This window comes from Passer domesticus, chromosome 23 (genome assembly GCF_036417665.1).
Source record: "Passer domesticus isolate bPasDom1 chromosome 23, bPasDom1.hap1, whole genome shotgun sequence".
NCBI lineage: Eukaryota > Metazoa > Chordata > Aves > Passeriformes > Passeridae > Passer > Passer domesticus.
Window position 1 is genome coordinate 245,510 of NC_087496.1, and position 10,273 is coordinate 255,782.

Here is a 10,273-nt window from a genome sequence, read left to right on the forward strand (position 1 = left end):
AGTATTCTGAGTACCTCAGCCCACAAGAGGATGTAGTTGTGCTGTCAGGAGTCCATGCATATCTGGGTTGCCATCACACGGTCATGACATTGGGCATGATATACCCTAACAGGATGATTGTGCTTCTGGCTTCCCCTCCAACTTGATTGGTTATTATTTCTGATGGCCTGGAATAAGCCAAGAATGAAATTCAGTTCTCAAAAGCAGATCCTCTATGAGACCTGTTCCATGTACTAAGCATACCAACAGGACAATTTATTATTCTAGTGGCACAAGAGCTGCCTGCTGGAAACAATATGTGTTGGGTCGCATTCCTGGCAGGCTCAATTCCTGTATCTCTGTGTGATGATGGTCCTCCCACCCCACCTGTGCCCTGCAGAAGAAGGGAACTATCTTGTGCTAGGTTATAGACTCCCATTTTAATTTGCATAGCACAAAAATCCTGATAGGAATCACATTAAAATGGATTCACACGCTGCTTGTTAGAAATCTCACGGATGCGCATGGTCACTGTAGTAATCTCGTCTAAAAGAGGTTTGTGAGTTTCAAATTTACACGCCATAGAGGTCCTGCTTTCAGGTGGGACAAGAAAGGCCAGCATGGAGTCAGGTTTTCCTCAATCTTCAACTGCTTGGTCATTAATCCTTAAAATAGCATAAAGTGTTTTTACCTTATTATTCCCTTTTAGCCAATTAGGTCCCAAATATTTTTGAATGTTCCATCTAGCAGGATCTCGCAGGCCAAGGAGATCATGATGGTAGTGACAGTCACCTACTGTGGCTTGGATTCCGATCAGAAATATCGGGAAGATGATGATGGGGTGAAGCCCATCTTGGTTTCTTCTGTTCTTTCTGAGGTCCACTTGTGTACTCCTCTTGCCTTTTGCAGAAGTCTTTTAATTCTGGAATAGTGTAGCCAAGAGGTTAACGCTTCAAGCCTAAAAGGCTGTATAAGTGATTAAAAGTACTAAATAGAGTCCTTTCCATTTTGGGATAAGAGGCTTTCCCCCAGGGGATTTGACATATACCTGGTCCCCAGGCTGGATTTGTGGAGAGGAGCATCCTCTTGCTCCTCTGCTCAAAATGTGTTGATTTATTTGATGCAGTGTCCTGGTTTAGGGCAAGTTTGGGAGATAACCCCCAAATGGGCTTCTCTGCAAAAGCAGATTCAATTGCCCCTCCCCCCTCCAACCGGTTCGGGAGAAAATATCTCCTTGGAGAAAAGTGGAAAGAAACCTGTTTATTAAACAATAGAAACCAAACAATATTAAACAATAAAACTTCTCACTGATCCAAGGAAAGCAAACTCAGAACAGTCCCCTCCCCTGGTTTCAGCTCGGCTCACTCAGTCTCTGATCAGTCTCTCTGGTGCTGGAAATGCTGCTGCCCAGGCCCGGCCAGGGGGCCACAGGTGGAGCTGCCGGTGCTCTTCTGGGTGTTCAGTGCAGAGCAGGCTTGAACAGGTCCAAGAAAAAAGGAAAAAATCACAGTCCAGGGAACTTCTTTGCCTCAGCTAGCTAAAACTAACTAAAAGCAAGAAAAAGGGAAAAAATGAGTCCCATTGTCTGACTCAATCCTCTCAGGGGTACCATGTCTCCACAGGACTTGCTTTTCAAGACACAGGATGGTGTTCTGGGCATGAGGCACAGGGTAGGTCTCCAACCACCCTGTGGTGGCTTCTACCATTGTGAGCACGTAGCGCTTGCCTTGGCATGTCTGGGGCAGTGTGATGCAGTCAATCTGCCAGGCCTCGCCATACTTGTACTTGGACCACCGCGCACCATACCATAGGGGCTTCACCCTCTTGGCCTGTTTGATGGCAGCACACGTCTCACAGTCGTGGATAACCTGAGAAATACTGTCCATGGTTAAATCCACCCCTCGGTCTCGTGCCCACTTATAGGTGGCATCTCTACCCTGATGACCTGAGGCATCATGGGCCCATCAAGCTAGGAATAACTCTCCCTTGTGCTCCCAATCTAGGTCTATCTTGGACACGCCTATCTTTGCAGCCTGGTCTACCTGCTCATTGTTTTGGTGCTCCTCATTGGCTCTACTCTTGGGGACATGGGCATCTACATGGCAGACCTTCACAGGTAGCCTCCCTACCCTGGTAGCGATGTCTTTCCACTCTTCAACAGCCCAAATTGGTTTTCCTCTACGCTGCCAATTAGCCTCTTTCCACCTCTCCAGCCATCCCCACAGAGCGTTGGCTACTATCTATGAATTAGTGTAGAGGTAGAGCTTTGGCCACCTCTCTCTTTCAGCAATGTCCAAGGCCAGTTGAACAGCTTTGAGTTCAGCAAGTTGGCTTGATCCACCTTCTCCTTCAGTGGCCTCTGCAACCTGTCGTGTGGGGCTCCATACAGCTGCTTTCCACTTCCAATTCATTCCTACCATGCGACAGGAACCATCAGTAAAAAGAGCATATTGTGTTTCTTCCGCTGGCAATTGGTTATATGGAGGAGCTTCTTCAGCACGTGTCACTTCTTGTTCTTCTTCATCAGTGAGACTGAAGTTTTCACCTTCTGGCCAGTTTGTAATTATTTCCAGAATCCCAGGGCGATTCATCTTTCCAATACGGGCGCTCTGTGTTATGAGAGCAATCCACTTACTCCATGTAGCACTGGTGGCATGGTGGGTAGAGGGAACCTTTGCTTTGAACATCCACCCCAGTATTGGTAGTCGGGGTGCCAGGAGGAGTTGTGCTTCGGTGCCTATTACCTCTGAGGCAGCTTGGACTCCTTCATAGGCTGCTAAAATTTCCTTCTCTGTTGGAGTATAGTTGGCTTCAGACCCTCTGTAGCTTTGACTCCAAAATCCCAGTGGTCGGCCTCGAGTCTCCCCAGGCACCTTCTGCCACAGGCTCCAGGACAAACCATGGTTCCCGGCTGCAGAGTAGAGCACATTCTTCACATCTGGTTTTGTCTTGACTGGGCTAAGGGCTACCGCATGAGCGATCTCCTGCTTAATCTGGACGAAGGCTTGCTGCTGTTCAGGGCCCCAGTGGAAAGTGTTCATCTTACAGGTGACTAGATAGAGAGGGCTCACGATCTGACTGTACTCAGGAATGTGCATTCTCCAAAAACCTATGGCGCCTAGGAAAGCTTGTGTTTCCTTCTTGTTGGATGGTGGAGACATTGCTGTGATCTTGTTGATGACATCAGTGGGAATCTGACGTCGTCCGTCTTGCCACTTCGCCCCCAGAAACTGGATCTCTTGAACAGGTCCCTTGACTTTCCTCTTCTTGATGGCAAAGCCGACTTTCAGGAGAGTCTGGATGATTTTCTCTCTTTTCTCAAACACTTCTGCTGCCGTCTTCCCCCATACAATGATGTCATCAATATATTGCAGATGTTCTGGAGCTTCACCCTTTTCTAGTGTATTCTGGATCAGTCCGTGGCAGATGGTAGGACTGTGCTTCCACCCCTGGGGCAGCCGGTTCCAAGTGTACTGCACACCTCTCCAGGTGAAGGCAAACAGGCCTGCATTCTGCTGCCAGCGGAATGGAGAAAAATGCATTGGCAATATCGATAGTGGCATACCACTTTGCTGCCTTGGACTCAAGCTCATACTGGAGCTCTAATATGTCTGGCACAGCAGCGCTCAGTGGTGGAGTCACTTCATTCAATGCACGGTAGTCCACCGTCAGTCTCCATTCTCCTTCAGATTTACGCACAGGCCAGATGGGGCTGTTGAAGGGTGAGTGGGTCTTGCTGACCACCCCTTGGCTCTCTAGCTCTCGGATCATCTTATGGATGGGAATCACAGCATCTCGAGTGGTTCTATACTGTCGACGATGCACTGTGGAAGTGGCAATTGGTACCTGTTGCTCTTCTCCCTTCAGAAGCCCTACTGTAGATGGATTCTCAGACAGTCCAGGCAAGGTATTCAATTGCTGGACGCCCTCTGTCACTACAGTTGCTATCCCAAATGCCCACCTCAGTCCTTTTGGGTCTTTGAAATACCCACTTCGCAGATAATCTATGCCCAGGATACATGGGGCCTCTGGGCCAGTCACAATAGGATGTTTCTTCCACTCATTCCCAGTCAAGCTCACATCAGCTTCCACCAAAGTGAAGTCTTGTGATCCCCCTGTCACACCAGCGATAGAAACGGATTCTGTCCCCACGTGTCTTGATGGAATTAAGGTACACTGTGCACTAGTGTGGACTAAAGCTTTATACTCTTGTGGTTCCGATGTGCCAGGCCAACGAATCCACACCGTCCAGAAAACACGATTTTCCCTAGCCTCTACCTGGCTAGAGGCAGGGCCCCTCTAAGCCTGGTTATCCTTCTTTCCTTGGGCATATGTCTTAGAGGTTCCTTCAAGGGGATTAGACATGTCATCATCATCATCATACCTGGCAGTTCGGCTACGGACAACTGGAGCTGCTTTCCTTGTGGTGGAACTTCCTCTCTGAGCCCTGTCTTCCTTCAATTCACGCACCCTTCGGGCCAGAGCAGCGGTGGATTTTCCATCCCACAGCCTCATGTTTTCTCCACAATCGCGCAGGAAGAACCACAGCTCAGCTGGTGGGGTGTACTTTCTCTCTCTATCTGGGGAACGTCTGCGTTGGGTACCAGAACCTCTGATCTGTACTGCCGAGATTTGGAGAAGGTCTTCTTTAATCTCCTCTCTGAGCTTCTTATGATTCTCCTCTATCTTATCCTCTAATCTCTGCAGACTTGTTTCCACTGCTGCGATTCTGGCATGTGTTGGGCCCATGTACAGCATCTGCATAAGCTTGGAGCTTCTTTGCCATGTTAAGCACGGTCTCATCCCTGTCATCCCACTTCATGATAGCTAGAGCAGAAGCATATTCATGTGGCCCAAGTCGTACCAGTTTTCGCCACATCACAGATGTGCATGGTACCAAGTCTGGATTCCTAGTTGTTATGTCATCTGAGAAGATAATCTCAGCCACTGCCATTTCTCTCAGGCATTGAATCCCTTGTTCTGTGGTCTTCCACTGTGTTTGCTGCATGTAGAGATCATAGGCACACAGGTATCTTTGCGCTACACTGTCCAAGACCCGTGCCCAGAGGCTGTGAGGGTTAGCCCCCCTCATCATGCCTTGGTCGATGACAGGATCATGTGACAGGGATCCCAAATGCCTCGCTTCTGTGCCGTCCAGAATTGTAGCCTCGCTTGCAGCATCCCAAAGACGGACTAACCAGCTAATTATGGATTCATCAGATCATCGGGTGTATACCCTTCCTTAGGCCACGCAGGTCCTTCAGGGAGAAGGACTCAATATTGGCTTCTGATCTTGTGCCAGTTGCTTTGACTCCTGATTTTATGTCAGGAAATGTTGAGGGTCCTTCTCCTGCATCATCATCATCATCATCATCCATTGGTCGATCGGTCTTGTCTGTGCACTTCCCTCTTCTAGTGCTAGTAGCAACAGCCATTGCTTGAGGCTTATTGTCTGGTTTAACTGCTGGCTTAGGCTCACTATGTGGTTTAGCTGCTGGCTTTGAGCCTGGGGTTTTGGCTGCAGCCTGAGTGACTACGATAGCTCTTGATGTATCTCTCTGCCCTCTTTCTTCTGTCTGCTGCCCTAGAGTATCTAGCAGTGTGTGATAAGCATATGCTAGGGCTTAGCTCACTGCAATGATCTTTTTCTCCTTAGGGTCATTATGATATTTCTCTTTCAGATATTTCTTCACCGTAGCTGGGTTCTGAATTTGTTCATGGGGAAAGTCCCAGACTATAGGGTCAGAGAATTCTTTCAGGATTTGGCCCATATTTTCCCATTCTCCACCCCACTCAGGATTCTCCACATGTGGGTCTACTTCTGGGTCAGGGGTCTCATCAGCCCTTCTAGACATCTCAGCCCTCATTCTAGAGAAGCTGAAGACCATATAGAGGAAGCTTACCAGATTAAATACCAGAAAGATGGTGTCTTTAACATTCAGGGGAAACTGAACATTCTCCAAAAGTGACGTAACAGATTCAAAGGAGAAGAAGGAAAGGAAAGGCTGGAAAGCCTCATTCCCCGCTCCTCCTCTAACTAGCTGGGTGTAATTACTAATAAATTCTCAAAACATACTGTTAGAACTGGGATGCAGGGTAGGACAAAGAAACCATAAACCACACATATCATAAACAGACGCCAGTATCTTTGTAAACGCCCTATAAATCATTATCACCAAGGCCAGCGCAATAGCTAATCTAATCCGTGTCTTTTTACTGCAAAAACTACATGATAGGGACAATAATTTTAGTGACCAGAAAGGTATTGAAACCTCAAAAAGGTCTAGAGACCAGAGCCACATAAAGGCCTCCCCAAGAGACATTACAAATTCAAACAACATGGCTACTGGGTACTTTAACTTACTACACAGCAAGCATAACCAACCTGCAATCAATAAAGGGGTTTTTCTACTTTCTCAAGCCCTACATTGGGCGCCACTACCTGTATTTGTCCTGGTTTAGGGCAAGTTTGGGAGATAACTCGTAAAGGGGCTTCTCTACAAAAGCAGATTCAATTGCCTTTCTTTTTTCTAACTGGTTCGGGAGAAAATGTTTCTTTGGAGAAAAAGTGGAAAGAAACCTGTTTATTAAACAATGGAACCCAAACAATATTAACAATAAAACTTCTCACTGCTCCAAAAAAAAAAGCAAACTCAGAACAGTCCCTTCCCCGGGTTGCAGCTCGGCTCACTCAGTCTCTGATCAGTCTCTCTGGTGCTGGAAACGCTGCGGCCCAGGCACGGCCAGGGGTCCACAGGTGGAGCTGTTGGTGTTCTTTTGGGTGTTCAGTCTAGAGCAGGCTTGAACCGGTCTAAGAGAAAAGGAAAAAAAAAATACAGTCTAGGGAACTTCTTTGCCTCAGCTAGCTAAAACTAACTAAAAGTAAAAAAAAAAAAAAAAAAAAAAAAAAAAAAAAAAAAAAAAAAAAGGAAAAAGGAGTTCTGTCCGGTTGTTTGTACATCTGCAGAAAACACAGTTCAGGAGCAGGAATGTGGAGGAGTGAGAGCAGTCTGAAAACAAACTGTGCGCTTCTTCCCTCCCCTCTTCACTGTCTGGGAGAGTCTTAAAGGTGTAAAACTTATTATTTGGTATAAACAGAACAAGATGATTGGGGATAAAAGCATTATATAGTCAACTCAGGACATGTAGTTAAAAACATTTTGTGGATTTTAATTTTAATTTTTTTTTGTTTTGCTTACATTTTCATGGTTTTTACGCTATTGTAAAAAAGCCATGGGAGAAGCCTTTTTAATGAATAAAGGTAGTGGAGTTGTGAAGGCCAGTGGGCCAACAGGTAAAAGTCTACAACTGTCCCCTGGATGGAAAACCCCTCAAGCAATAACCACTCTTGTCAAGGTGAGAAGAAAGGCTTCTTCCAGCATGCCTTGCTGTGATATGCAGATTTAATGTATCCCATTGGCCCTTCCCACTCTCTCCACCCCTGTGCCCTCATCCCATTGGCCCTGGTGTACTGTCCCGCTCCTCAAGAACCCTATATAAAGCTGTGCTTTCCCTGCCTGAGTGGCTCCTAGTCCCCAGACTTTCCTGAAGAAGAAGCTCAATGAAGGCTCTCCTTGGAACCCCACACAAAGACCCCATCTCTCTTTCTGTGTCGCCTGGATCTCAGAAGAGCAGAAATCACCCTGCATGAGCGCAGTCGTGCCTTGTGCTCCTGAGGAGTCTTTTCCAAGACACTTCTTTGGGAAGGTACTCTAGACAGCCACCTGCCAGAACAAGTGGTGCCCAACGTGAGGCAGCAATGCTAAAGGCCCTGAGGCCCTGATGATCATTGATTGCCAGTGTACCAGACACGCTCCCCTTGGTAAGAAAGGAGAAGAGCTGAGCATCAGAGGCAGCAGAGAGCAGGTCAAGACCAACAGCCCCATAAGTCTTTTTTTTAAAAGTGCTGTCAAGCTAGGACAATTTTATAAAGAAGACCCAGGTCTCATCCCCAAGAGCTTTCAGGCCAAGATTGCAGGAACCCCCAGTCCTAGTGTTGCATGGGGGAAAGTTTACAGGGACAAAGATAAAGATGGGAACAATAATTACAAAGGAAGAACAGGACATTTATAAACATTTTAATTTATTTTTAGATTCTTATGGGACAGAGTTTTCTAAATGGGATCTGAAAAGAATTGTTTGGTGGCTTTACAACACTTTTCCTGGTGCATCTGCAAGACTCCATATTTACCATCAACTTTTGGGACCTAGTCTGTGTGAAGAACACTCACTATGGCACCTGAATTGCTGCCCATATCCTCTGCCATCCAAGAGACCTTACACCATCATGCAGCACATGGAGGCCTCCTGCCTTTGGTCACGTCTCCCATAAAACCCCTTCTAGCTTCTGTGAAGCTCCCCTTATTCTGCCCCTCTCTGATTTTCCCATACCCTCCCCAGTCCCTGATCTTGAGTAGTGCTGGCCATGCCATCCCAGACCCTCCTTTTCAAGATGGTAATGGTCACACCACCTTGAAACTGTTTTCCAGCTCTTCACCTTCTCTTCCTGGCTCTGATCTCGCCTCTGGCTCTGCCTCTTCTCCCGAATGCACCACCTCTGGAGGCTCTGACCGTTCCATCATAGGGCACGCCTCTTCTAGGGAAGATGGAACCAGAGACCCCGCTCCGGAAACCATTCTTTTTTTTACTCTGCCAAAATGGTGGCGCCCATAACCCCCCGACTGGACCCCCAGACAACTTGCTACAGTTACCCAACATACAACATCAGGGCTTCTACTCCCTCTTCTGAGAGGGTCTCCCCCTTCATTGCCTCCACCAGCACCATACAGCCCCTCTAAAGCCAGGCTGATCCATCAGACAGTTTGGGACATGTGTTCCAGTGTCGAGAGCCTCCTTTAAATGCAGCCATTGCCATCCGGACTCCCCAAAGAAACTTCATATTCAATGAATTTGTGCCTGCGCCAGTGACCACCACCATGGATTGCAGTGGCAGACATCTCCAGCATGCTGTGGCAAACTGCATTCAACAAAGTTTGACACCTAGAGCTCCCAAGCGCCGCCAGCAGAGGAGAAATCATCACCAAGCCTGCTCCAGACAGCAAATTAACGTAACCGTACAAGTTTTCTATAGAAATCATAACACTTCCCCTTTTATTCCTCCTTCCTGGTAAATATATTTTCAGTTGTATTTAGATAATTTTAAGTTTAACCAAGTTCTAGATCACCTTGGAGATATGTTAGTTTGATTAACCTTTTACAGCTCCCCAGTCTTCATTAAAAAGGAGTAACTTGATTTAATAGTATTAATTGAAGTGATGTAAGCTATTCAATACCAGTACTATTATTTTGCTGGTTAATGTTGATTTAGTTTTTACAGACTGTTATTATCTCTTTTAATTTTAATATATACAAAAATGTAAATAGTTCTCAACTAAAGTTACAAGAATTTAATATGACAGAAACAATCCTAACTCCCATTATTCATGTTAAATCTTTAAATGCCTCTATTTTAATTAATTGGAAAAATCGAGTTTTTAGAATGCACTCTTTATACCCTGTCTATTGTCCTTTCTGCAAGGAACCCCGCAGAAAGACAATATCATATTGTAAAAGTATGTGTCTGTCATAGGTTAAGAAGGAAGTGAGTTTTTTTGGGAAGCTGTGATTAAAGCAATCAGTGCTTAGATTTGAATACTGGCACTTAGCTTGGCCACTGAAGGTATGGAGTGCCTTTGAGAACACCAGGGGTGAAAAGAGCAGAGAACTCCTAAGAGAACTTTCCTGGTCCCAGTCCGTGAAGCAAGTCAGACCTTCCCTACCCAGCCAGGGCTGGGTGGGGGAGGCGAAGCCTTGCGGCTGGGTGAAGTAGGCCGGAGCTTCAGGCAAAGGAGGGGAGGTGAAGGCCTTGTGAGATGGAAAAGTGGAACAGCCCTGAAAAGCATTGAGCCACCCCCTACTCCCCAGGAGAGAGAGAGAGCCAGTGCCTGTGCTGCCTTAAAATTCAATATCACAGAGTGACAGCACAGCTGGCCAGAAGGAGAAGTAAGGGATGTGGCACAAAAAAAGTGCCCAGCAGCCCTGGGAGTTCTGGGCAGACAGAGGCAAAAATTTTAACCCCTTTCTAGAATAAGAACCTTACAAACACTGATCCTCCTGCATCTGAATGAGGAGAGAGAGATGAAGCAGTGGGCAAGTGTGATGAAAGTGAGTACAAGTGAGAAATGTTACAAGAGGTGAGAAGAATCCTAAGTGGGAAGAGATAATAGAGTAGCTTTGAGCTGGACTCTTTCTTATATGGCCATGGACAGACCTATGTTTTTCCTGTGACACAGAA